We start from the raw sequence: 26,035 nt of genomic DNA, 5'->3' as shown, positions 1-26,035 counted from the left end.
GAGATTTATGGGCATAATAAACTATTCAGGGAGATTTATGGCACATCTCGCTGTGTTCAGTGAACCTTTAAAAGGTTTATTGGATGAGGATATCGTCTGCCACGGACAAGTCCTGTGTGGTGGTGGAGCAGTTGGGTTTGTTGTGCTGCTGGTTTGAAATATTTCAGTTCATGCCATTTCTTTGCCAGCTGGTGCCTCTTCCCAGAGGCTGTCCACGGACAAACTCCATAAAACTGGTGGAAACTGTCCCCTGTGCAAGGGAGGGGAGCAGTGCTTGGTCGCTTCTCTCAGTTTTTGTCCAAAAAGGAGAAATGGGAAGCTGAGGGAGATCACCTGAAAAAATGCATTGCAGAGCACCTTGTGCAGTACCCGCTGGGGTTGTTTTCTGGTGTCTGTGAGCTTAAAATTGGGAGAAAATGGATTTATGGGCTCAAGCTGCTGACTTGAGGGTTTCTGAGGGTGCAGGTATGCTCACACCTTCCTGCCAGCCGCTGAATCCCTGGGGTGGGTAATACCAAAAATAAAGCCCTGTCTGTCCTCGGAAGGAAGGAAAGGGGTGGAAGATGCAGAGGCTGTCAGAGGAAAGGGGAGCGGGGTGGTGGGAGGGCCCCTGAAACCGTCTCCGTCTGTGTCCTTAGAGCACATCTGGGATAATCCAGGGTTCTCTGCAGAGGGACCTGGGCCTGTTCTGCACAACTGGTAAGGGATCCCTGAGTGAAAGGTGGAAAACTGCAGATTCTAACGAATACAGATAAAGTAATATATTAGTCTGTATAGATATAGACTATATTAGTCTATGTAGGTATATAGACTAATATGCATGCAAATGGGAAAAATATCAAATCCCATATTATTTTTAGAGAATTATCACCTAGATTCTAAGATTTGCGTGAACTTCGTCTGCTCAGTGTTCTCAAAAACCTTGAAGGAAATGCCCTGGGCTTTTAGTCAGGTTGTGGTTAGAAGCTGCTTAACAGTTGACTTTTAGGTGACTATAGAAAATACCAAAACCTCACATTTATAAACGGCATCTCTAGTTCATTAACTCTCACATGTGTGTTGTTATTCTTGTCTTTTTCCTGTAGATAGCCTCTTCCATGTGAGCTGATCCTTTCTTGTATAATATCTGTGCAGTGTGTGCAGTTCTTACCGAGGCGCTCAGAAGGGAAGGACGGAGCCGTGTGGGGTTTCTGTAGGGAGCAGGGAGCAGGGCACTGTTGAACTCCGTGGTCTGCTCCTTTCGGGGGGTCCCAGCAGCTCCTAGGGAAGCAGCACGGTGCCTCCACCCCTCTCTTCATCCTCGGGCAGCCTGAGCCCCACTTGGGGTGCCCGGGCTGTACAGGTGATGATCGAGGTCTGTGCCGTGCAGTGGTCCCAGCCCCTTCCTTGCTGTCCCCAGCACAGCAAGGTCCTTGTGGGGCCTCAGGGCTCTGCTTCCAGGAGGCTGCAGCCTGGCCTTGTATGTTCTTGCTTTCCCCAGCCGTGCTTTATATCCCAATCAAGCGTTAAGTATAATTAATTGCATTGATTCTTGCCTGCAGCTGGAGGAGTTTATGGGGACTGGCGTTCCTGTCCCACCTCTTGCCTTCGGGCTGTGAGAAGCAGACGTGAGCAGGAAGAGAGAGGCAGCCGGGGGGGTTCTGCTCCGTCCCCACTCATTATCGTGGTTACCCAAACACAGAGCATGGAGATGGGCTTCAATTCCCAATCACGTTCCCAGTCCTTTTGTGCAGACAGGTGCTCTCCAGGTCTCTCTACACCATTTGGATAAGTTTCCTCTCTGCATGCCCTTTGTGTGTCATGAAACCTGCTTCTTCTTCTTCTGGACTCGTCGAGTGAGAGAAAGCTGGAGCTTCGTACCCTGACACTGCACACTGGGATCGTGATTTTGCATCGCGGTGTCCTTCCCTTTGGTTCCGGCTTTGCAGGCACGGTGCCCCGCTGCCCTGCGATTTTGGGCCGGTGGGCCAGCAGGTGACAGAAGTGTGCCACCGTGCCACCATCTGCTTGCTGGTTTGAGAGGTTTTCAAGAGGAAAAGATGCTGTAACACACTGCTTCTCCCTCCCGGTCCGTTTTTCCTTCTTTTTATGATTTTGGCCTATAAAAGGGTTTTTCTCCTTGCAATAAACAGGGGTTGTACGAAATGCCGAGTATCTGGTGGTCTCTGCAGAGGGTTCAGTGTGTGCCTCGTAAAGAAACATCGTGGTGGTTTGCTTTTCTCATGTTGTCACGTCTTCCTTCAATTATGGGATAAATATTAATACCACAGCCACCCACTAACCAGTCGCTGCCTGCCATGTCTTATCTTCCCATCTCTGTGCCATTGGAACAACTTTACAACACCCTTAAGTTTAAAACAAACACACGCGAAAAACAGTCCCTCTGGATATATTAGAGCTGACCAGCAAATGTGCATTTCATTACTGAAAGTATGCTGGTAGACCTAGAGGGGCGGGCGAGCCAAAGGGAAGCAGACCTGCAAAAGGCTTTGGTACGAGATAAAATAGGAAAAGTGTTTTTGTTTTTTTTTTTTTCCACCCCTCCCCTTTCTCTTCCTGCTGCGAATTCCTGGTTAAAGGCTTGCATATCTGAGGGAAGCCCGGGTGCCAAGGGGGAAGATGCCTTGCACAGCGTAGGGCTGGGAGCAAATCAGCGTGCTGCGCGAGGAGCGTCGCGTGCTTTATTTTTGTTTGTATTTGTGCGTTTTTTGGTTTGTTATTTTTTTCCTTAAAGGCGTCAGCGCTTGGATGGGAGTGCTGGGGGTGGATCGCTGCTTGGCGCGTGTCCCCATCATGTGGTCCAGAGCCCGGCCAAGGTCCCGTGGTGGGAGCAGGGCGTCCGTGGGCTGGCGCCCTGGGGGGACATCACGGACGGGGTTTCCTGCTCCGGGTCCTGCCATGAGGAGGAGGAGGAGGAGGTGGAAGAGGGCGGCTCACAGTGCTGGGGCTCCTGGAAAAAGGGCAAAGCAGCTGGTGGTGGGTTGGGGCGGTCGGTGCGGAAGGTCAGGGCCAGCGAGGCTGCGCTGAAAGTGTCCCGTGCAGCCCCTGCGCGGCTCATCTGCCACCAGCAGCCCCCACCGGCACCTCCCTGCACATGCAGTTGGTGGCAGGGTTTTGAGGTCAGCCTGGCTGTGCAGATGTGTCTCTGGTAACAGCCAGCCCTGCGTTTATACTGCTTGGTGTGGATTACAGACACCAGGGCTCCCTTTTCGTTCCTTCTTGGTGGGCTTGGCAGGAGAAGTGCTCGCCTTTTCCAGTGGGATTTCGGAGGCGTCCGTTAGTTTGCAGTGCTGATGATATCTTCTGGTGCTTGGAGCGGTTTTGTTGTCTGAGTCCAAGCCCTGTGCTGGCCTTTGATGTGCAGGGGAGGTTGGGCCAGAGCTGATCCCTGTGGGCTTCAAAGAGCCGCCCAGCAAAGAGGTGTGTGGAGAGTTATCTTTTTATTTTACGAGAACTGTTTCGACGTTGGATGACTGGCTTGTTGTTAACATGGAGCGAGGATTTTTATTCAGCAGCGTCCACACATCCGACTGCCTCCCCTCCAAGAAAAACATGGCTGGATGTCTCACCAGCTCCACCAGACTGGTCTCACGGAGCAAAGCCCGGCTGGTGGCTTTGCAGGGAGTGTTTTTGCATGTGAGAAGGTGAGTCACCATCGGCTGCCTGGTCAACAGCAAGCATGTGTGTTTCCACTCTTTTTCTGGGCTTAAAAGAGACGTTCTAACTGTACCCCCTTTTGTAGATGAAAAAAAAAAAGGTGGAGAACCCATACTGGAACAAATTAGGGAAAATTCCTCTATTCCAGGCAATATTAAAGAACGTTAGCAGGTGCACCTGGAAGCTCTGAAGTCAGTTCTTCACAAACCGCCCAATGGACATCTCTGCCCTCTGTCTCCAGTGCCCTGGGCTTTCTGTTGGCATCACTCGTGAACCAGCGTCAGGAACTTCATGCTTTGTATTTAGGCTAACCTCTTACAATTTTATCCAATATAAAGAGGAATATTATAAGGTAGACTTTACTCCAAAAGAAGAATGCTTTCGGAATGTTAGCTGCTGCGGTAGGGTGCTTGTGGCACAGCTTGGAGCTGCAGCAGCTCTCTCCCTTTGTCCCTGCTTCTCCAGGTGCTGTGGGGGTGCTGGCAGCCTGAAGTCAAGTCAGCGGTTGCTTTTGATCATGGTTAAGGACAGACTAAACCGAGGAGCGGGCAGGGGAGCAGGCACCTTGCTAGGCTTCAGGAGAGGCAAAGTGGACAAAAAAGCCCCCACTGCAGGCGGGTGCGCATGGAATGGTGAAAGCAAGTCAGGCGTCCCGATCCCTTCCCGTGTCACAGGGCTCCTGGAGGCAGAGGCATTGCCCTCGCTTCTGCACTCGCTTCTGGTCCTTCCCAGCACCGCTTGGCTTCACTCTTCAGGCTGTGCCCCGGAGCCCATGCTGAAGGTTTTTGGTGTTTAGACAAAATGATTCAAAAGCAGTAAATCAAAGCACGCGTGTGCACACACACAGAAAACCAAAAAACCACAACCCCAAGACAAAACACTTTGCCACGCCAGGGGCTGTAGGTGAGGAGGGAAGCAGGTTTCAGAAGGGGATCGGACAGCACGAACATGAGCTGCAATAAAAATGGTTTGAGGGAAAGCTAAAAAGGCTTTGGGGAGAGCTGTGGACCTCGTGCACTGGCATTTGAGCTGACCTTTTAAGTACCAGAGGTCAGGAAAAAATATCCCCTGGGGGCAGGTTATCCCATAAATGCTACTTCGTGGCTTCCCGGACCCTGCACTTGAACCAGCTGCTGCTTGGCCACTGTGCAGAGGAGATGCTGACCCAGGCAGACATCGCTTGTTGTCCTGTCCTGGGGATTTTGGATTTCTCTTCCATTTCTGGGAAGGTGCTTGTTCTGAAGATCCAGCAGGACAACTCGTCTATGCCATCGTCCCCTGCGCCGCGTCCTCTCTTTGATCTCTTTGAAGGGCACGTGCCCTCACTGCTGTTTGGGCACCTGCACCAGCATCTGCTGCTGGCGGGCTGCTGGGAGAAGCGGGCTCGTTGGGCTGAGGACTTGCTGGAGCTCATGTTGAGGTCCCACGTGGCTGCTGCAGGCTGTCCAACCTGAGCATCAGCAGCAGTGTGTGGAAAACTGTGCTTTCAGCTGTATGATCGGGACGTGTTTAATTTGCTCTGTTTTCATTTGTCAGGTCCTGAATGGGCACATCGCCTATCTGTGCTGAAGTTACCTGCTGCGGGTGGGGTTTAGCTGAAACTGGTGAGAACTGGGTCGCTCTTGGCCACGTACAAACCGATTTGCGACTCCTGTGCACCAGCACAAGGCCCAGTAAGCCGCTGCGTGCTTGGTGGCAGGCTGTGAGCAGTCCCAAATTCCGCTTCTGCTGCATTTGTTCAAATCAACGTTTGTAATGCGGGGTGCAGAACTCTCGCCAAAGCACTTCTTAATGTTCGCCTGCAGAATGTGATAAGGTAGTAATCTGCGTTCCTTAGCAGTTTTATTTAAAATGAAGTAACTCCAGATTCATAATATATCTCTCAGTATGCACCTGGACCTGACAGCCCCAAACTTCCAAACTCAGCAATGTCCTTACCCGGATGAAGCAGTGCAAGCACCGGTCATGGGGCTCTTGCTGCTGGGTTGCCCTTGGCCTGGCTGGGCCAGTCCCAGAGCTGCAGCGGGGCCGTGGCCGGTGCCAGCAGGAGGTGCCATGCTCTTTCTTTTGGTTTTGGAAGGAGGTTTCTGGTGGGGGGCTGCTCAGAAGCAGGGATTCTGGTTGCTTTTTGCTGTCAGTGAGGTTGTAGTTGTGCAAAAATGTATTGGATGGAAGTCATGCTGGGACCACCCTGCGTGGGGTCAGCAGAGCCCCCTCGGGCACATTGCCATCAGCTGGCTTTTCCATGGCCTTTCTCCTGCGTGCACTGATAGAAAGGGGAAGGTTTAACCCCTGAACCAGCCTGGGGAACATGCAACAAACAGCCCTTCCTTCTCCTTGTTCCCTCCTTTCATACCCTCTAGCACATCCCTCCCCACTGCCAGCCTGTTTCGGGGCGCCAGGCTGCTGAGGGGACGATGTTGGGCTCTCCCCTGCAGTGGCTGGGCCGATCAGCTCAAGTCATTGCAAGCCGAAATAGATTGCTTGGACTAAGGGCAAATTGGGGTTTGTAATCTGGCTGCTCATAGCAGCAGCTGCTGCATGCTGCTCTCTTTTTACTGGAAAATTATTTTAAAAGGAGCAGAGAAAAGCCCCATGCCTGCAGCATTACACTGGGGCACCTTTCCCAAAGGCGTGGAACGAGGGGCATGGAGAAGGCTCGGACCTCTCTGAGGACAGAGCCCTCTCCTGCTTGACCCACTGGGGTCAAGCCTCCTGGTCTAAGGCCTCTCCTCCTGGGCTTGCGGGAGGGCTGTTAGCATCCCGCTTCTGACAGCGGTAGTACGCAGATGGAAGCAGCCGAAGGACTGGTAGCAGATGGGATTTTCAGAAGCCAGCTCCTGCTTTGAGGATGCAGGACGTGGCAGCAGTGCAGATCTTGCCATTCGCAGTGTACGGCGTGGGGAGAAGCGTGCGAGCCGTCCGGGGAACTGAGGACTCAGCCCTTGATGCCCTCGTGCCTGTTGGGAGCGGTCCCCAGCTACTGGTGTCCTCTGAGACGTGCAGTTTGGTGTGTCGTAGCTGAGCAGCCCACGGTGACTGGGTCTGGTATTGTCCAAGCCGGGTTGGTCACTGCTGGTGTTACTGGATAGGTGAAATCCAGAGCGACCATCAGACCCCGTGTGACTGTAGCCCTAGTCTACATGGTACCATTTTGGTGTGTTCTGCCTGCATCTTCCCTGTTTTCTTCTCCTCATTTCCACCAAATTTTAGTTATTTTTCTATGAGGAACAGCGTGCCCTACTTTACAGCCTTCCCAAATCTCCTTTTGTGATGAGACGCACGCGTCTCTTTTTATGAAGGTGGAAGGGGTGTCATTTTCCATGGGCTGAACCACAGTGTCCCTGTCCGCATGCGGGGCGGTGTCTCAGCGCTCTCTCCCTGTATCTGTTTTCCCAAATGCCACCATTTCTCATGGTTTAACACTTTTGCTTCCCATCTGCATCTCCTGCCATCTGCTCCTCCTTGCTCTGGGCAGGAAAATGAACATAGAGGTGCAAGCGCAACAGTGCGAGGTGGAGGGCTGGTGCCAGCCGGGGGTCTGGCGCATTTTATGGGGTTTCCCCCAGCAAATACGTTGCATGCTGGTGTCCTAATAGGGCTGCAAAAGCTGGCGCAGGAGAAAAGAGATTTCTTCAAGGGACACCAGTGCCAAAGACAGGTCTGGAGGCTGTCCCCTGCACCGTGCACTTGGCTGCGCTGCCCGAAGGTAAGTACACGCTGGCATCCCGCAGGGGGAAGTGAGCTCAGTGCCCTGCCTGAGACCACACGTACGGCGAGACCAGACTCTGAGTCTCCAGGTGCTCCGAGCCTGCGTTTGACTCACCAGTCTGCTGCGCTGCCTGTGGGGAGTTCCCTCTGTGAATATATATTGGTTTTAATTAATCATCCTCCCTTAGAAAGTTTGTATATAGCTGCTTGTGTTACAAGGCGACGTGTGAGCGGGGTAGCTGCGTCTCAGTGGGTGTGTTACCCTACAGAAATATCTTTCTATAAATAAACAGATAAAGGGATCGCTGCTACAGGACGTCCCTGCAAACGAGCTCTCAGTATGTCTGCAAACCCTCTCACACAAATAACCTCATTCAACAAATTAAGGGGCTGAAAGGCCCGACTGGGCTGGGTACAGGGTGCTGGGGGTGGCCCAGCGCCGGGCACTGCGCCTTCCCCCGGGCCGGGGTGATGCCAGCTTTGCCCCCAGCGTGCTGGGGTGGTCCAGGGCTTGGGCAGAGCAGGCGTGTGATAGCGTGGTGCAGGGAGAAAGGTCTCCTGCCGTCCTGAGGGGCTGTTTTGCTGGGCTCGCTGCTCCCATTTCCAGCTTTGCAGGGATGCGGCAGTGTCTGTGGGTCGGGAATTTGGGCTGCTTGCAGGCTCCCAAGGCTGGGTGTGTGTGGGGGGGCTGATGCTGGGGCTGCCTGGGCCACGGTTTGGGTGCAGTCGTTTCTGAGCATCTCTGGTTTTGTCCCAGAGCTACGGGGGCACGAGCACAGCGCTCTGGTCCCAGCAGCACCATTGCTGGTGGGTCAGGGGAGAGCCGGCTTGGAGCACACCACGGGAAATCCAGGTCTGCTTTGGGGAGCGGAGCTGAACTTTGAGAAACACCAGTACAGGGTCAGTTCAGAAAGGCAAAATGAAGATGCTGGTTCTGGAGAAGTCTGACCCAGTTCTGCTTCTCTGCCCGTTCAGTGCGGGTGCTTGTGCCACTGCAGCATGGAAACGACGCCCCTGCCTCAGGTCTGAAGCAGAGCCTGGGCACCGGTGCGGGGCCGCTGCGGGCCTGGAGGGTCGAGGCGTCCTGGTGGTGCCCAGCAGGCGAGGAGGGAGCGAGCAGGGGCTCTGGAAAGGCTCCTTTGGGAAGGTGCTGGAAGCAGTGCCGCCAGCTCGGGCTGCTCCCGGGCTGCTCCTGCTGGGCTTTTGCTGCTGGGAGGCGGCTGCGACACAGGGGCAGGCTGCTCCTGACCCCCTCGCCTGTGGTTGAGCTCGTGGTGGCATTTGCTCCCTTTTAGCGACCCGCGTGTGTCTGTCTGTCTGTCTGTACGCTGGGGAGCACTCTTGCCTCTCTGTGCAGATGCTCGGAGCGAGTGCTGCGCTACGCGCTCATCCCGCCCCAGCGCTTCGGGACTCCCAGCGAGGCTTTTCCATCGGCAGGACAGCTTTCTGCCTGCCATCTCCACGCTCGTTTGGAAGCGGTTACGTGGACAAACTGGAACTGCAGCCGGTAACCATGATTTATCTGCTGCTCTGTGTGCCGGAGCGGCTCCGTCAGATGCTGTTCCCCAGCTAAATGCGTTTGTCTGGGGGCAGAGGAGAAGAGCTGGCATTACGGGGGAGAGCATTAGCTGTGAAGTTAGGTGATTATGGGTCATTTTGAAGATATTTTCCCTAAGCAATTGTTTCATTTGGGGATGCGAGTTCTCAGCGGGAAGAAGTGAAGAGTCACTCTGACTCCCTTACCTTTCATGTGTGAAACTCCAGCAGCAGAAATGCCTCTTTTTCTTTCTCATTTCTGAAGAGAGAGAGGAAGGGAAGGGAGGTTAGGATGACCCGTGCGGTCGAGGAGCTGTGGAGCACCTCTTCAGAAGACCTCACACTCAGTTTCTTCGCTGGAGCTGCAGAGCTCGGCCCGGGCGCTTTGCTTCCCCGCGAGCCTGGATGGAGGCAGGCGGTCCCAGCCGTGCTCTCGCTCGTTGAACGCCCGCCAGGACCCCTGTAAGGGGTGGCTGTGCCCCCCCGTGCTGAGGCTGGCCACGAGCCGTGTTTGGGCTGGCTGGGGACAGGCACCCAGCTCCGTCTCCACTAATGACTGGTGCCTCCTGGACGAGGGGGTTGTTTGAGGCCGGGTTTTCTTCCTTGGGTGCACTTCTCTGCCTGAAGAAAAAAAAAAGATGCTGTGAGCACAGGCGAAATTCAAATGACCTGTGGTTTATGGCCAGCTGGGTTGACTTTGCTTCTCAAAGCAGACACAGGTTTGGGCTAGGGGTTGGTGACCACAGGCATTGCCACCCCGCTGGGCCTGGGTGGGTGTGTGGCAGCTGGCTAAACCCTCTGCCCTGGTTATACCGAAGGCATGAGATAAAACCAAAGACCTGAGATTAGAGGGGCTCTGACGCTGCTGGTTGGTGAGCCGGGATGGGAGCAGCAGTCCTGAGCCTGGCATTGAACAGCTGGCACCTGAGACCGGTTCTGCTGACCACAAAATGCTTCCTTGCAGCTCTGGGAGAGCAAGTGGGGAGGCTTATCTTGCTCTTTTTTTGTGTGTCTGAGCACACGCAGCACTCTTGTCCGCTCTTCAAACAGCAGGGAGAGGAGATGAGATGTTTTTTTCCTGTGCCAGTGCCATTTGGGGCAGGAAGGACCAGCTTCTTGAGCCTGCCTGCTAGCGCCAGCGATGCAGAGGAGCCAAGCCGGTTTACGTGGTCCCCAGCGGAGTGCTTGGGTCTGGGGACCTGATGCTCTCCATTCCTGGAGTTTTCCAAATGCCGTTCAGCTTCTCCTGGCTATTCCGGGTACCTTTTGAAGAAAGTCAGTGAGCAGAACGTGTACCCGTGTGTTAACCCCATGCACGGCGTGTCGTCTACATCGCCACAGGGCGGCTGAGCACGCGTCGCTGCGAGCACGGGAGCAGCCTGGTTGCAGGGAAGGAACTCACCCTGCGCTGCTGCAGCCCAGAGGCTGCGGGGTGGCCGGAGGGACCCGGCAGCAGCAGGGCTGCTCCTGCGGCGGCTGGGGAGGTGCCAGGCGCCGTCCTCGGGAGAGGTCCTGGGGCTCCTGCACGTCCCGAGACCTGGCAGCCCTTCCTCCGTCACAGCGTTCGCCGAGTGCCTGCCGCTCGCTGTTATCCAAGGCCCATATTTGTGGGAATATCTAAAGCCAGAGGTCCCTGGTGGGACCAGGGGCTGATGGCACGTGGCGGTGCAGGGCTCTTGGTGAAATGCTGAGTGTGAGCGTATGGGATACAGAGCACGTGGGAAGCCCCAGAGAGCTCTCGCTGCGGTTTTTGGAGCTGTCATACGCTGATCAGAACCAGACGATGTGTGTTCAGCAGCTATCTTAAAGGGACCTTCTCGCATCTCGGGACGTCGTTATCAGGCCGTGAACACCAGGTTCTCGTCTGATACAGGAGGAGGTGGCCCTGGGCGAGAGGAGCCGGGCTGGGAAGAGCGGCGGTGGTCTCACTCGGCGCTGGCGCTGCGAGGTGCTCCCAGCGGCCCCGGGGAGCAGCGGGGTGTTAAAGAGCGTTTTAGTGTGGGCACTATCCCCCTACGCGAAGCAGAACGCAACACGAGAGGAATCCAAACGGAGCTAATGGTGGAGAATGCCCACGGCTGCAATATACTTTTAAAAATGAATATTAGTGTCGGGCTCATTCATGTGTCCCAGCGGGTGCTGGAGGGGAATGTCGCCCCCAGCTGCTGGGCTGCCCTGCAGGCTGGCGGTGGGGCAGGGAAGGGGGCAGCTAGCAGGGGGCGAGGGAGAGGTTCCCCAAGGAGCATCGAGGCCCTGCCACCCGCCGTCAGGCAGCAGTGGAGAAAGGGAGCTGGGGAGAGGAAGGAATTTTCTATTGCCGTCGTTGTGTGGGGTAAAGGGAAAGTCAGAGTTTCCCCCTCCTTCACAGCACCCCTATCCCAAGGATTTAAACACTGGCTTTAAAAGGAGAATAAAAAATAACGAGGACATGGATAGATGGTTTCTTTTTATCTCTACAGCTGAAGAGATAAATGTGACATTAATTATGTGACACAGCTTTGAAAATCATTATATATCTCTGTTTTTTTTTTTTTTTTTTTTTTAAAGGGGGTTTCAGATTTCTGTCTGGGACTAATAAAGAGGGACAATTTAAAAAGAAAAAAAACTTTAAAGATGATCTGTAGGGAGAGACTTTGCTGTCTTAATTTTCTCCTCTGTAGATGAAGCTTGTTCCTCTCTCCTGTCTCTTGCGTAGGGTGAATGTGCGTGCGTTTGAAGGAGATGCTGAGAGAGGGAAAACCAGGGGTGTCCTGTGAAGTTTAATGGGAGGCCGTGGGCTTTTGGGAGGAGGGATGGCTGGGGGGTAGGATGAGGCCGCAAGAGGGGGAAGCGCTGAACTCTGCACCCCTCTGTCCCGAGGAGAAGGGAAATGAGAACAATTAGCATCCCTGAGTAAGCACTTTGCATCTTGCTTTCCCCTGCGGGCTCGGCCGGCGTCGGGTCGCTTTGCAGCTCTGCCAAGCTCGGCGGTGCTGCCGGCGGGGCTGCGACGGGAGCTGAGGCTTCTGCCGAAGGAAAGTGGAGCCTCCCGTCTGCAAGTGGCTCGTCGGGTCGCTGGCCTGGTGCTTTTTGCTTGCAAAATCAAATTGAAGGTTTCTGAGGGCACTTATAGGTGGGGACAAACCCAAGAAGCCTTATTTGAGCTATCGTCTCTACCGTGGGCCCACCAAAAGTTTTCAAAAGGTTTTTTTCCAAGGAGCCATAAGGGCTTCTGGGGCAAGAGGTAGCCAGAAATCCACGAGAACCAGGCTCCTGCAGGTGTCGTGAGGAAGCCCAGGCAGCGCAGTGCTTTTCTGTTGGAGGGGGAGAGAGCGGCAAGGTTTGCTTGAAGCCGCGGTTCCCCGTGGCAGTGCTGCACTGCAAGCGTCGGGAGCGGGGAGCCTGCGGCCGTGGGCTGCTCCCTGCCTGGGGAGCCTGGCTCAGGGCTCCCTGCTCGAGCGTCTGGGTGCGGGAGCCGTAACCTCCGTCTGCGGCACAGTGCACGGCGGTGGTGCTACGTGAGGTTTTGTTGGTTGGGGCAAAACCCGTGGCCAGCTAAATGCGGCGTTGGCTGTGGCTCTTGTGTTTCATATGGGCAAAGTACACCAAAACTTTGAGGTTGAGCTCGACTCCTACTTCCATCCTTCCCCCCGGCCCGAGCCCGCTGCCCAGGGGATGGAGGAGGGCTGGCTTCCTCCTGCCTGGTGGCCGGGGCTGTGCCCCACTGCTCTCGGCACAGGCAGAGCAGCTTTCCTGCTGGGTGCAAGCTCTGCCCTCGGCGTTCCCTCCTGGCAGGAGGCTCCAGCCCTCCTCCTTGATCCCTCCAGGTGCTGGGCATTTCTCCCAGGGGAGCGGGCACCCGGAGAGAGGGCTACAGGGGGCTACTGGGTCGCTGCTGTTTTGCCCGTCGGGGACTGTCTCAGCCCCTGGCGTCGGGGCGATCGTGCCGTGCGGTCTCCCCGAGGTGGCGGTGGGGAGGGCGGCACAACGTCAGCCGCCGCGCAAAGAGGCAGCCGGGACCCATCCTTGTGAGAAAGGGGGAGGAGGGAGGTTCCCCGCGCACGTCGGTGTCCTCCCCCTCCCTCCTGCACGAAATAAATTTTGGGAAGACATCCCAGAGAAACGCGCTGCTGAGTTAGGGTGGGTTGGGTGTCTAGAGTACATGGTGGCTTTGTGATTTTATAACATTCATCTGCACACTTGATGATGAAAGGCTAATAACTCCCGTATGGGATGCCTCAGGGGGATTGCATCTTGCTACCAGAGACGGGCTGCGGGGAGAAGCAGGCAGCTTCGACCCTTTCTGAAAGAGGGATTTTTCTCCTGCTCACGCCTGGTGGCCAGGAGCCTGACACGGCCCTTGCCCAGCAGCCTGCTGCATCTCGGCGTCTTCCCAGGGCGCGGTGATGCTGAGCTTCTCCTCCTCCTCTTCCTCCTCTTCCTCCTCCTCCTCCCTGACGGACAGAGGCCGGGGCCCTGCCGTGCAGCAGGGTGAGGTCACCTCCGCGCCGGCTCCTGCTTTGAGGTGGCCGTGCTTGGCAGCGGTGGCCCTGCCTAACCCCGCACCGCAGGTCCTGCTAATATTTGCTTTATGACATATCTCTGACAATGTTTTGTGTGCGACCAGCGAGGCCCTGCAACTCAGCGGTGCTGTTTCAGCCAGCACAATTTTAGACCAACAATAACAAAAATAAATCACTCCACACTTTCCATAAAGTATATATTTAGACGTTACTGTACACGAGCCACCACAAGAAAACGAGGCATTTATTCGAGGCTGGCCTGCCCCCCAGGCGCGTGCCCCCCGAGCGCGGGGTGATGCCGGGGCTGCAGACCCCGGGGTCACCCCTCGGGTGCGTGCCGGCGTCTGGGCAGGTCGTGCAGCTCCCTGTGCCCTCGCCCAGCGTGAGCTTGAGCTTTCCCTCCAACACAGGGGCTCAGTTAAGCCGGCAGCCCACCCAGAAGGGTTTGGCACGGGGGAGGCACAGCAATGCCCGGCTCAGCCCTGCCGGTGCTCCCTGCCGCGCTGTGCCGAACACAAGCTCCCATTTACGCCGGGGAGCGCCGTCCCCTCGCCCGCCCGCTCCCTCCGCAGCCTCCTCCTGGCTGTTATTTTAAACACGCCGGCCTCGGAGACCACCTTTCAACTGCAAAGTTTGCTGAGAAAATAAAAGCGTGTGAGCCACGGGGTCGTTTTTCCCCGCCGCGGGCTGCCCTCGGCCGCGCGCTCGGCCGTGAGCCCGCTGTTGTTGCAGGCACCTCACGGCGCTCCGGGGCTTGGCTTGGAGGTCGGAGCACGGCCCGTGGGCTGGGAATGCTCTCCAGAGGGCACCTTCCCTGCAGAGGGAGGTGCTGTCCTGCGTGGAGCATTGCAAGCACGGCTGGGGACCTCGCAGTGCCTGCGTGGGGACAGTGCTTGGCTGGGCTGAGGTCCAGGACCGCGGGGGTCCCGGGAGCAGAGCGCAAAGTCTGTTTTCTGGGAGGATGCTGACCAGAGGAGAAAGCAGGAGCGGTTGTCACTGTTTTAAGCCCAGCCCAGCGTTCGGACCGGGCCAATATCACCGTCTTGTGAAATGTCCGAGGTTGCTTTCCCTTCCCCGCAGTGCTTTTACCCAGGCGGCCCTGCAGCTCCTGTCCCAGGTGGGCACGCAGCAGTGCTGGGAGCTGCCGGAGTCTTTTGAGTCAAAATCATCACATTGCTGCTTAAACGCATAACGTGAGGGCACCTTGCTCCTGCAAGGGCAGAGGCCCGGTGGCCGGAGGCTCCTGCATGCAGGAGGAGGTGGCTGCAGCCCCCCGAGCACCCCAGCAGTGCATGGGGTTGCCTTTGAAAGCGGCCGGTCCTTGTTTCCCTTGGGGGCCAGCGAGATCCCCCTCCGCCACATCATCTGGAGCTGGGAGCTGGATTCACTCAGAAGCTGGACGGTGTCAATGATGGTTTTTTCGAGTGTCTCCTCCTCTAGCCAGCTCAGCCTGGAAGCACGGGGGCTGGCACTTGCCCTGCCGGCCGGGGCGAGTGTCCCTCTGTGCCGCCAAGGTGAGCAGAGCCTTTTTCACAGTAGCCTGTGGGAGCCAACGTAAAGATTTCTTTTGGCATCAGGGGATTTCAGATAAGAACTGTAATTGCTGCTCAGCACTGTAAACCTAATCTCTTTGCTCCTGAGCCTGAACTTGCCTGCCTTAGACTGTAAATGGTCTGTAGCAAGACACCCGTGCCCATCGTGGGCTGTGGGGCTGATCCTGAGCATTTGCAGTCGAATATCATTAGGTCAGTGCAGTTCATAGCTTGCTATCAGCGAAGCTTAATAGCTTGGAAATAGAGTGTACCTTGGGGTCTGTGCAGTTCCTTCTCTTCAGTAAGCGCTCCACTTGAGTGGGTCTTCCCAGCTCAGCGTCACCGGCTGGGGACAGCTGGTGCCCTGTGGCAGGAGTCTGCCTCGCAGCGGTGACATTGTCCCCATGGGAGCGCCGTGCTGGAAGAGGCTGGCTGTGGGAACGCGGCCGTGCAGGGGTGGCAGCGGTGTTGTAACATGCTCTCTGCACCGGGCAGGGAAAGCAGTGCCCTGGGGTATCCTGAGATGTCCGGGGAGCCAGCCTGCACCCTTGCCTCGTTCGCTGGGGCGTGGATGATGCTACGTGGGTCCACGTGGATGCCGCTGCACGGGTCCGCGTGGCTTGCCGCACGCTGACAGCAGTGCTCCTGGGCGCTAGCAGGTCTGTACATCCCTGACCACCCTCACTAGGGGCCTCCATCCCTGCCTGCCCGTGGGCTGCATGCCAGCGTTAACGTGGTGCAGAGATCTGGGGGTGCGTGGGGAGGAAGTTTGCTGCACGCCGTGACGAAGGACTGAAGCACACGGGTCCCCTCCGACTGGCCGAGCCCGGGACCGAGGGAGCCAGTCCATCTGCCACGGCCGGGGCTTCCCGAAGCAGCAAACGCTGCGCACAGACCCGGAGGCAGCCTGGTATCTTGACTAGTTTTAAAAATAACCCTTGTGGAGCTCCGTTCCCATACTCTCCTTGGGAGAGGAATTTATTTCTGATGTGCCTATAAAATTAGTCGAGGGCTTTTTTTTTTTTTTTTTTCCCCTCTCATTAATATGGATGTGGTAATGACAAGCGGGAAGATTCGGTTCCCTTGGGAAAAGAGCTCTCACGGGCATCCTCGGCAAGTCTTTCAGATGGTACGAGTGCTGTTCAAGGAGCAGGGGAGAAATAAGTTGCTGTAACTCTGCCTCTGTAGGAGGAAATAAATGAATTTCTGCCTCTGACATGACAACATAAACCCCAAACCTCCAGAGATGCCTTTGTGCTGCCGCCCCCCACATGCACCGCGGTGAGGGGCTGCGCTTCAGCAGCGCGCGGCTCTGGGTGTGCAGCGGGTAGGTACGTGTAGTGGTGCACGTACCCGTGCACGCGCTTGCTTTTTACACCAGAATCATGAATTTTTATCTTTTTTTGGCAGGCTTCTCAGTAACTGAGAAAGAGCCAGAGGAATCTCTTTTCGGTTCCGAGTTTAAAGAATGTAACTCTGAGAGTTTTTCTTCCTACGATTGGATTCTTTGGGACTTTTAGCAAAATAAGCCAAAGGATCAGGCTTTCCCTCCTGTTTGGTGGTAGCTGCATCACATTCCTGGTATGATGTTGTGTCCGTTGGCTCTTGGGAAACTTCCTGGTCTCTAAACTATAGGCCACTTCTTAATTTCTGCTGCAAGAGAACAAGGAAATGGAATCCTGTGTATGGAAAGGAGAAAAAAAATCCGTTTCATATCTTTAAAAAGTATTCAGTGATTGCCCTAGGTTAAGCCAGGAGATCCTGTACTCTGAAGGTGATGTTCGAGAACAACAGCTCATCTGCAAGCAGGTTTGGTGGCTGGGTTGTCTTGTAGCTGCACAGGACCTTTCATTTCTTGGGCTTTCAGCAAAGACCTAGGAAGCTGAGGGGTTGGAGAGGTGCTGGCTCGAGCCTTCTGCCGTCCTTCAGAACTGGGGGATGACCTCTTGGGCTGGCCCTGCGCTGCGAGGGCTCCTTGGCCCCTCGGCTGCCCCTGTTTCTGCTGTCACCGGCTGTCCTCTGCCCTCCTGCCTGTGGGTTTCAGATCCGTGTTCATCTCTTCAGCGACTGCTTGGCCCCGTGGTTATCCTGACATTTTCATGCTGGGCGCTGTGGCCTTTCGATGCTTTGTTGGAGGGGGCTCATATTATCTTTTCTCAGCACAGCACAAATGCTCGCTTTGTCCTTCCTGGCAGCCAGGAGCTAGCTGGGCATCACCAGACGGCACTCACCAACAAAAGATGCCTCGCTCTAAAGCTCGGTGGGTTTTCGTTCTCTTGTTTCACTTTCAAGTGCCAATCTCTGAAAAGAGGATCTGTTTTTCTGGGCTCACCCATGTGCAGGATGAGCTCAGGGCAGGAGGAAAAACCTATCAGCGCCCCGCTGCCCGCAGGCGCTGGCCCCCTTCTGGTGCCCGGCGAGGTCTGCTCTGGGTGCAGAGCCCCCTGGCTCCCTTCCTGCATCCCCAGGGCTTTCGGTGTCAATTTTGGAGTTGTTTTGCCAAGGCCCTTGGGGCACGTGGAATGCTGGCCAGAGTTACCTGTGTTCGTGGCAGAAATGGATGGGCAGCCTGCAGAAGTGACTCGGTTAACCTTCAAATGCCCTGAGAAAGGACGTGTAGTAGTTGTACGGCTGAATTAGGGTAGCTCAGGCAAGCCAGGAGTGGTGCTTGCTGTACCTTTCTATGGCATTCAGCCTAGCAAGGCCCACATTTCAATTTGCAGCGTGTCAGCCGGACACCCTCCCCGTGCTGTACCCTGCTGTAAGCGCAGGCTGTGCTGCAGGCTCACTCCTCCCTGCTCCATGGAAGTGGCTCTTTGTGCCTGTGCCCTCGTTAGGCATACAGAAGATTTGCAAGGCAATTTTTTGCTGGAGTAGTTCTTGTTCTTAATTACAGGGGAAACCTGTAATCAAAGCAAAAAAGTGTCATAAGCTTTGTTGTTGTTCTCGTGTATGACAAGCAGCAGTGACAGAAATTCAGCTTCTGTTTGCACTTTCCTTTGCTGGTCAATGAAAACGTGGAGAAGTCTCTTGTCCTCCAGGCTGTCTTGGATCTGGGTCATCAGGGGCCAGCCGGGAAACAGGAGCGCACCTTTCCCAGGGTGCATCCACGTGCTGCGTGGGCAACATCCCCTAGGTGAGACAAAACCAACCCTCTGGCGTTCAGAGGCGTCGCAGGGCATGCAAATGCCTGAGTGGAGACGATGCACATCCTGCTGCCACTTCCTGCGGCACTTGAAGAGTTGGGGTTAGAGTGATTGATGAGTTTAATTCAGTCTGGTGTTCCCATCCGGCTCTCAGCTGCTGGATTGCTCAGTGCTAACCACAATGTGAGATGGTACCCAAAAATGTCTTGCTGTGAAGATGGAGAACCAAATTTATCCAGACAATCAGTGTCTCGCATGTGAAAGCAATGTGTGCTTTGCTGTGCTCTGCTCGCTGCGCGTGGGTAAGCAACCTGCCTTTCCTGCATTTGATGATGCCTCTGATACAAGAGGTGAATGAGAATGAAACTAATTGCTCGGTTATTATTTTTGCTAGGTAGCTGCAAGATAATTAAAAAATTTGTTCTCGGTATAATGTGTAACTACCTCGCTCTCCCAGGTAATGATCTAAGCGGGCACCTCCCTGCCTTAGACTCTGGTACTATTCAGGGCAGCTTGCAAAGTACAAGACTTTACGTTAACTTAAAAATTGATAAAGATGAATATTCCTTAAATCCCTCGGATTTCAAATGCAGTCATGCTCGGTAGCACTGCAGTGCCTTTCATCTGAGGAGCACTGAGCAGGCAGCAGGAGCCGAGGCAGCCGAAGCCCTTGCCCTCCTCGCGAGAAGGCGCGTCCCCACGGCGCAGGCAGGAGCAGGGGAAGGGAGGGAAACGCTCTGAAGGGGTTCAGCAGCTACGGGGGTGGGATCTGCCTCCAGCTCCCGAGGGCACGGCTTAGCTCAGTGGTTGCAGCAGGAGGGGAGCGGAGTCAGCAAATAGAGAAGGTAAAAATAATTCCAGGTTCAAGCAGAAATTGTTAACGCTGTGCTGCGGATGTAAGTTTATCCTCACGGCTCTTGAGGCTCTTGAGGATGCTCTACTTCGCCCTGAGTGGGCTGAGGCTTGCTGGCTGGTGATGGCCACGTTTGTACCTCCTTACACCCACTTCCCCCCCACACCCTTGGGGGCTGCTTTGGGAATCACACAGGGGTGGACCAGAGGAAGCCCTGCGTGGTCTCCCTGCTGCCGTCGAGTGGGTGCTCAGCTCGGAGCAGTCGGTGTTGGCTGCTGGGAGACACCCCTGCACTTTTTGCCGATCCGGCGGTGACAGCGGAAGCTTTCTCTGCGAAACAGCTTCCCAGCAGAAACTCACCCATACGTTTTTGGAATGACCTCATACGAAGGGCCGATTGGGCTTTGCATTTCTTTTTCATCTCCTCAAGCATCTGCCCAGATTCTCATCCAGAGGTATCAGACAGTGACAGCTACATCCCCCCAAAAGGGATGAGAGCCCTGTCTCCGATGTCGCAGGAACCTGGGCACAAATTGTCGGGAGCCCCAGAACGAAGGAGGACAGGATGACTGAGGGCAGGTAATGGAGGCACACCTCCCTCCTGCTAAATAAATCCTTTGAAACCGGCTCTGGCTGGGCAGGGAAATGAGTCAGCTCCGTGATTAGCACTGGGTCTGTATGAACCCAAGCGATGGTTTTCCTTGCACCGTGTGGGACGATGCAGCCGGTGGGGTCGGGGCGTCCCAGCCAGCGCTGTGCCTGCAGCATGTGCCCGAGGCCCCTGCATGTCAGAGCTCACCAGAGGGAGAAGCGATCGCAGGGTGAACCTTGCTTGCTGGTAGAAAAGATGGTTATTTATATTGGCCACCAATCACCTTTTTTTTTTTTTTTTGCTGAAAAGCACACGGGAGAAGCGAGTCCAACAAGCTGACCTCTCTTGGTGCTCAGGATGAAGTATAATAGGGTTGGAGCTGCCTGGCAGGAGCCTGGAGAATTTCAGCCTTATTCTGCATTTCCCTCTTAGTTTTCAGCTGAGGTTCCAAAGCACTTTACAAATAATAGGCAATTTGTCCTTTTACTGCCCCTCTCAGGCTTGCAAATGCTATTTTCCTTTCCCACATAAGCAAGCCTGTGCATGGAGAAGCTGCTCAGCCTGTGCAGATGCGAGCGGTGTGGCCGAGGCTGGGAGAGCATTTATCCAAGTCCCTGTTCCAAGTTCTCCTTTCTCTGCTCTTTCTGCTGGATTTGGGTGCATGGTTCTCCATGAATGACAGGGAAGGCAAAATAACTGCAGAAACAAATGCCGTTAAAGCAAGGTCTCATTTCTGGGGTCAGAGGGAGGGGGACTGGCATCGGTAGAAACAGGTAGCTCAAAGCGAGGCCGCGGCCGGCCTCTTCCCTGGCTGCCCTGTCCGCTCCCGTCCGGAAAGCGTGGTGGCAGACACGGAGTCAGCCCTGGAGACAGGGATTTTGGAGATGAAGATGTTTTAACGAGGCTCGGATAGTTGCTTTATGCTGAAGCACAGTGGCATGGGTCCCAGCCAAGCTTCAAATCTGCTCCTGGTGTCAGGGTTTATGAATTGCTGTTATTTTGAGAGGTCGCTTTGTACATTTAATAGGTGTGTGATTGATCCTGGTGCCCAGAAGATTCGCTCTTTTCATCGGGTCATTTTTTATTTATAACCTAAAGCAGCTGGACTTTTCCTCCCGGAGGGAGCCGAGGTCCTGCAGTGGCGCTGGGGCGGTGGCAGGGACGGGTCCCTCTGCGGTCCCTGCCGGGGAGCCGTGGCTCGGGGAGGCTGTGGGGCACCGGGGGCCTCTCCCCAGGGGGGTCGCAGCAGGACCTGAGCCCAGCGCGCGGGGACCTCTCGGCCTGGCGCGGCCTCTGCAGTGCGGCTGTGGAGAAGGACCCAGAGGGGTGGCACTTGCGAGGAGCCTGCCGTCCCAGAGGGGCCTCCTCCCTCCCTCCCCACCCGCCTGTCAGCTAAAAAGCAGCTTTTGGGGGTCTTCTGACCGTAGGAGGGCTCCGGCTGGTGGTGGTGTGGAGAGAGGGCAGCAGTGGTGTGCCTGAGCGTGCGCGCGGCTCGGTTAGCTGCGCGGTGTCCAACGCCGCCAACTCCCCCTCACCTGAGGCCTAATCAGCTATCTCTTTAATGAGGGCTGCCTCGTGCCTCGGTCAGCTAATTAAAGAGACCATGCCAGTAAGCCGTGGCACCAGGTTGACGGTAGGGAGCTTTTCTGAGCAGGATGCAAAGGGAAGAGGGATCACGCTGGCAGCAGCTGCTTGGCTGGGGGCCCTGTACATTCAGCTCACCCCCGCGGAGCTACTGGAAATGGAATATCAGGTTTTAAAACCAGTTATAAATACAAACGCGGGAGCTGATGCAACCCTGGCAGACGAAAGCGAGGTGTTTAGAAATGGGAGACTCCGGCGGGGCCGAGGGCCGCCCCGCTCCCCCCTGCTGCGTAACCCGAGGCAGCCCCCGCCGCGGCCGCCCCCCGCAGCCCAGCTTCTTGCAGGGCTGGGGACCGGTGACAGAGAGGGGACACTTCTCCCAGCGAGGTGCAAAACCTGCTCCGCTCACTCCCTGTGATAAGACGGAACACGCGAATGTTTCCCTTGCTAGATGACATCTGTTAGGGCTTCCCCTGCCCCAAAGGGGAGAGCTCAAGGCCGTGGCTGCTCTGCCCCTCGGAAGGTGCCATGGCCCATGGGCAGGTTTGCTGGACTGGGGTAGCATCGACAGCAGTGCTGCGTCCCAGGCAGCAGCTGCCTGTCTTCCTGGGGCCTATGGCTGCTCCAGAAACCCCATTGCGTTTGGTGGAAATAGTATCTTGGTCTGACCCGGGACAAAGCGCTGTGCTCCCAAGACCTCCATGGATTTATACAGGCTGAGTCCCTCATGCAGTAACCTCCCCCAGTTGGTTCAAAAAAAAACACAAAAAACCCACCACTGTATTACGAATAGATCTTTGTTTGGAATTCAGTAAAGATATTTGCACCTGCTGAAGAATATTTCAGGCGGGTGTAGAAGAAACGCAGAAAAGACTGTCAAGAGAATAAACTCTGTAGGCTTCCAAATAATTTGTCGAGCAGCCCATTAGTTTGATACCTGTGAAGTTCCTTGTAGGACTTTCCCACAAGGCATTTAACAGCGTACAAAGAAGCTCTCCGAAGAAATGCGTTCAATAAGGTAGGAGGAAACAGAAGTGCTCGTGCGTAGGAGTCGCTGCCTCTCGGCTTGGTGCTCCCGGCGTGAGCCCAGCTCCCCTCCCTGCGCGCAGGACCAGGCGCTGGCTGCGCATTTCAGTCTCTCCTGCTTTGCTGTGCACCACGAGGTTTTGTTTCTTTACAGCAGATACTCCGTGAGAAGAGAATGTGGCACCGGCCCCCGAGTTTGTATAAAACAAAATGCAAAACCTGCTGTGCTCGCAGCCCAAACCCTCCCCGCTGCGCTCTGTGTGCGTTTGTCTTATAATTCCTCACTGAGCTTTTGAATACTTCAGCCACGTTTTGTCACCTCTGGGAGGTCTCGGGTGCCACCCTGTGTGTCACCCTGCCTTGTCACCTGTGTGTCAGCCTGTGCTGGGGACACCTCGGCAGTGCTGGTGTGCTTCCCGTCAGCACTGTTGCGAGGAGCTCGCCCTGTACACGTGGATCCTTGCGGATCAGCATCCTGCGTCGGCGGCCAAGTGCCATCGGGCAGGGTACGTGCCACTTGTCCCATCCCGTCCCTGTGCCGCAGTGCTCTGGGCAGAGCTGCGCACCCGCTCCAGACCTCCTTCCCTGCTGGGGAAACGGCACGTGCTGGCGCTGCCATCGCAGAGCTGGAGGCAGCATCCCCGCGTGCCGTGCCCCCCCAGCTCTGTCCTCCAATTCTCTGCCTGGCTGCACTGCCTGCTAGCCGGGCCAAACAGACGTGCTGATGCAGGTGAGGCATGTGTTGCTCTGGCATTTTAAAGCCCCGCACGACCTAAATCTCCTCTGACCCTAGGTGGGAGCCACAGTGCTCATGCCCCTTGTGCTCGCATCTCGCTCAGCTGGTGCCTGCAGCCGGCGGGATCGAGCGGGAGCTGGGACACGGCTGTGCAGCCCTCCCTGTGCGGCTGTGGCCGTGCACCGAGCCCTTCAGGCATCGCGCCAGAGCAGCGTGTACCCCACGCGCCCTTAGCCTCCCTCCTCCTCCTCCTCACCTCCTGCCTGTCCCTCTGTCACCTCATCCGGCTGGGGAGAGCCACGTGAAGCCAGCCCCGCAGCGTCTCCTGGCACGCAGGAGGAACACCAGCGGCGGCACGCTGGGGAGGAGCTGGCACGGCTCAGCCTGCAGGAGCGCCTTGGGTTCAAGGCAGCAATGCTGCCCTCACCTCGGGTCCTCCGGGGTGCTGCTCCCCCCGGGGTCACGCTGCTCCCCCTCCCCAGTGTGGGGGGGGTCACCTCACTCTCCCCTCATTAGCTGGGGGACTGCTTTGCACGCCAGCAGTTTGCTCAGGGATCTCGGCTGGCTTCGGGGAAAATCTCAGCTTACTGGTGGTGACATGGTCCCGGTAGTGTTTTTCGGGCAGAGGTCTGGGAACCCCTGTGTCAGCAGACAGCTTACCACGTTGCTTGGTGTTCCTTGCAACGGGGATCAAACAGAAACCCAGCTCTGGGGTGGGACAGAGGGCCGGCAAGGGGCCAAAACTAGCAGCTACCCCAGGACATGCTGTCTCCTCTGCTGGTTCTCTCCACCCCTTGGGGTTTTGGTAAATCTCTTAATTTGTCTCTCAGCTTTCCATTCTCTTGACCCGACTTTTCACTTTCTCGGTCGTGTTGCAGTTGTTGCCTGGTCCTTCCTCCCGCTGTCAGCTCAGCGGGGGATCCCTGGGCTATTGGAGCGGGGTGCTGCTCCCCGGGGCTGATGTGTGAAATTGCCTCTCCAGTCTTCTTCCTGGGCTTGTCCAGCCAGAGTGGGACATGTTAGGGACCTGGCCTAACAGGGACAGACTGTATCTTTGTCACAGCTCAGCTATTTTCTGGCGAGCTTGCTTTGTTCCTGCACTGGCTTTGCCAGGGAGAGGGACATCAGAGGCTCCCCTGCAGGGCCGCTGGTGGGGAAGGGATTCAGTTGTGGAGCGCCTGCGGACAGATCGGATCATCCAGTTCAAAGGTAAGAGATGCCTGTTCTCTGGAGACAGTTCAAAAAGCTCAGAACTGCATCCAAAACTCAGATATCTGACCTTTGTTACAAGCGCTCTGCCCCTCTGCAAGGACACAGGGTCCCCTTCCCCATCAGCTCGGTGCTCGGGAGGGAGGGAGCCCACCAGGACCCAGCCAAGTGCCCGGGGGCTGCTGTGGATCGGCTGGGATCTGACCCAGGTCCCCCTGACCTGACTGTGGCTGGTGGAGCTCCCCGGCTTGAATTTTGGCCCCGTGAAGCCCTCCCTTCGGTTTTGGTGGCTTTGCTGCACTTCAGTTCACAGCAGAAGGCAGATGCGGGACAGCTGCTGGCAGGGGGAGGCACACTGAGGCACGGAAGGGGCAGACAGGTCCCGTTTAACTTTCCCATTTTATTCTGTTCTGTCCCCTAAAAGAGTCACTGTCAATGGGATGTGCCAATGCTTGAGATGTGATGAATGCTTCGTGCATTTGACGGAGCCCGCCCCGCAAGCACGGCCGATCCCCAGGCACGGGCTCCATCTGCCTCCTGCCCCATGGGGTTTTCACCACCAGCATCAGTGGGATCTGCGCTGGTTTCGTTAGGAGAGGGAGGAATGGAATAGGCAAATAATGCTGGAGGTTGCCCCATGCGTCACTGGATGCCTGGGAGGATGAAGCTGCTGTGTCAGGGAGCAGGCTCGTTCCCGGGGGAGCGGACACCAGCACCCCGGGGCTTTTCGACCCCCTTTCTGCGAGGCAAACAGAAGCGAGAGGGAAAACGCAAGGGGAAGCGAGGAGCTGCGTGGCAAAGGGAGGCTGCCGGCGCTCCTGCCCCGCGTGAGCTGGCGGCTCGCTGGGCCGTGGGGACCCCAACGTGCAGCACGCGGCCGGTGGGAAACGTGGGGTTGTGGAGGGAGGGGAAGGGGCCAGGGGCAGAAGGGTGTCCCCCCGCGCTCCCCCGGCCGTCGAATGCTCGGCGAATTCCTGCAGGCTGGGCTCATGCGAGGGTATTAGCCCCGGGATGAGCTCATGCGTGAAACACGCGGGTTATTCCTGCCGTTCCGGGTCCGGGGGCACCGTTGCGGATTCCCCAGAGTTATGTGCAGTTGTCATTTCCACGCATTCCAGGGTTAACAGCCGATCGGGTTTCACTGCTCACAACCCCATTACGCGCTCAGGGCGATTGCTCCTGACCCTGGCAAAGTGGAGTGAAATCCCTTGGCTGTCTGGCTTCTGCTTTCCCAAGTGTTTCCTTCATCCTTCCTCCTCCGCTCCCGAGGAGTTGAACCCGTTGCAGGTTCTCGTTCCGCTTCCTCGTTTCTGGTGGGACTTTTGTTTACGATGCCAGCAGAAGCTTGGGGAAGTCATGGCTGCGTGGCGATGCTCGGAGGAGAGCTCTCGTGCGCTGCTGCCTGCTGTCCCGAAGGACTTGTGTGGGTCAGTGCCTCCGGTGGTGCCACTGCTCCGCTCCCGGTGCAGGACCGCGTCGTGCCCAGCGCGAGGCAGAAAGGCAGGGAGCAGGCTGGAGCAGGCTGATTCCTCACTTCCCTTTTGTGTTTGTTTCCTCAGCTCGCGGGATGACCTCGGGGAAGATGGATAGCTGAGGAAGGAGACTTGGCTGTGATCTCGGTTTATAATTTAGTCTCCAGGAGGTCGAGGATGGGACCAGCCCTGTTGCGGTGTCTGTGAGGAAGCAGAGGGTCACGTCATCTCAGCCACCGCCCTCTCCCAGCCGCAGGAGGGTCTGCCGGGCACCGGGGCGGCTGTGCACGCCTGCTGGGCCACCCGTGGCACAGGATGCTCTTCAGAGCCGGGCTTGCTCGGCTCCCAGCTCTTTTGTCGGCAAGGCAGAGGAACCAGCAGGGCAGTAACTTGCAAAAACGAGCTCCCATCGGGAGCTGGTCGCTGTCCATGTGCCACCAGGAGCTCACCTGGGGCCATGTGCCCCACCTGGAGCTCAC

The 26,035-nt window shown here is 56.2% G+C and overlaps 1 protein-coding gene and 1 long non-coding RNA gene across 21 annotated transcripts in view; one reads left to right on the top strand and one right to left on the bottom strand.

Annotated features, from left to right (window-relative positions):
• The window catches only part of LOC310881792 (ankyrin repeat and fibronectin type-III domain-containing protein 1-like), a 213,894-nt gene that overhangs the window by 96,098 nt on the left and 91,761 nt on the right, over window positions 1-26,035 (top strand). The gene's annotated exons all lie outside the window — the stretch shown is intronic.
• Window positions 23-26,035, bottom strand: part of LOC310881796 — a 31,686-nt gene continuing 5,673 nt past the window's right edge. Inside the window, exon 2 of the long non-coding RNA XR_014572598.1 lies at window positions 23-26,005. This is a non-coding gene — a long non-coding RNA (uncharacterized lncRNA). The remainder of the gene's footprint in view (window positions 26,006-26,035) is intronic.

The sequence above is a fragment of the Anser anser genome, assembly GCF_964211835.1.
Source record: "Anser anser genome assembly, chromosome: 15".
Classification (NCBI taxonomy): domain Eukaryota; kingdom Metazoa; phylum Chordata; class Aves; order Anseriformes; family Anatidae; genus Anser; species Anser anser.
Note: the sequence above shows the minus strand (reverse complement) of the source record. Positions and strands in the feature narration are given on the sequence as shown.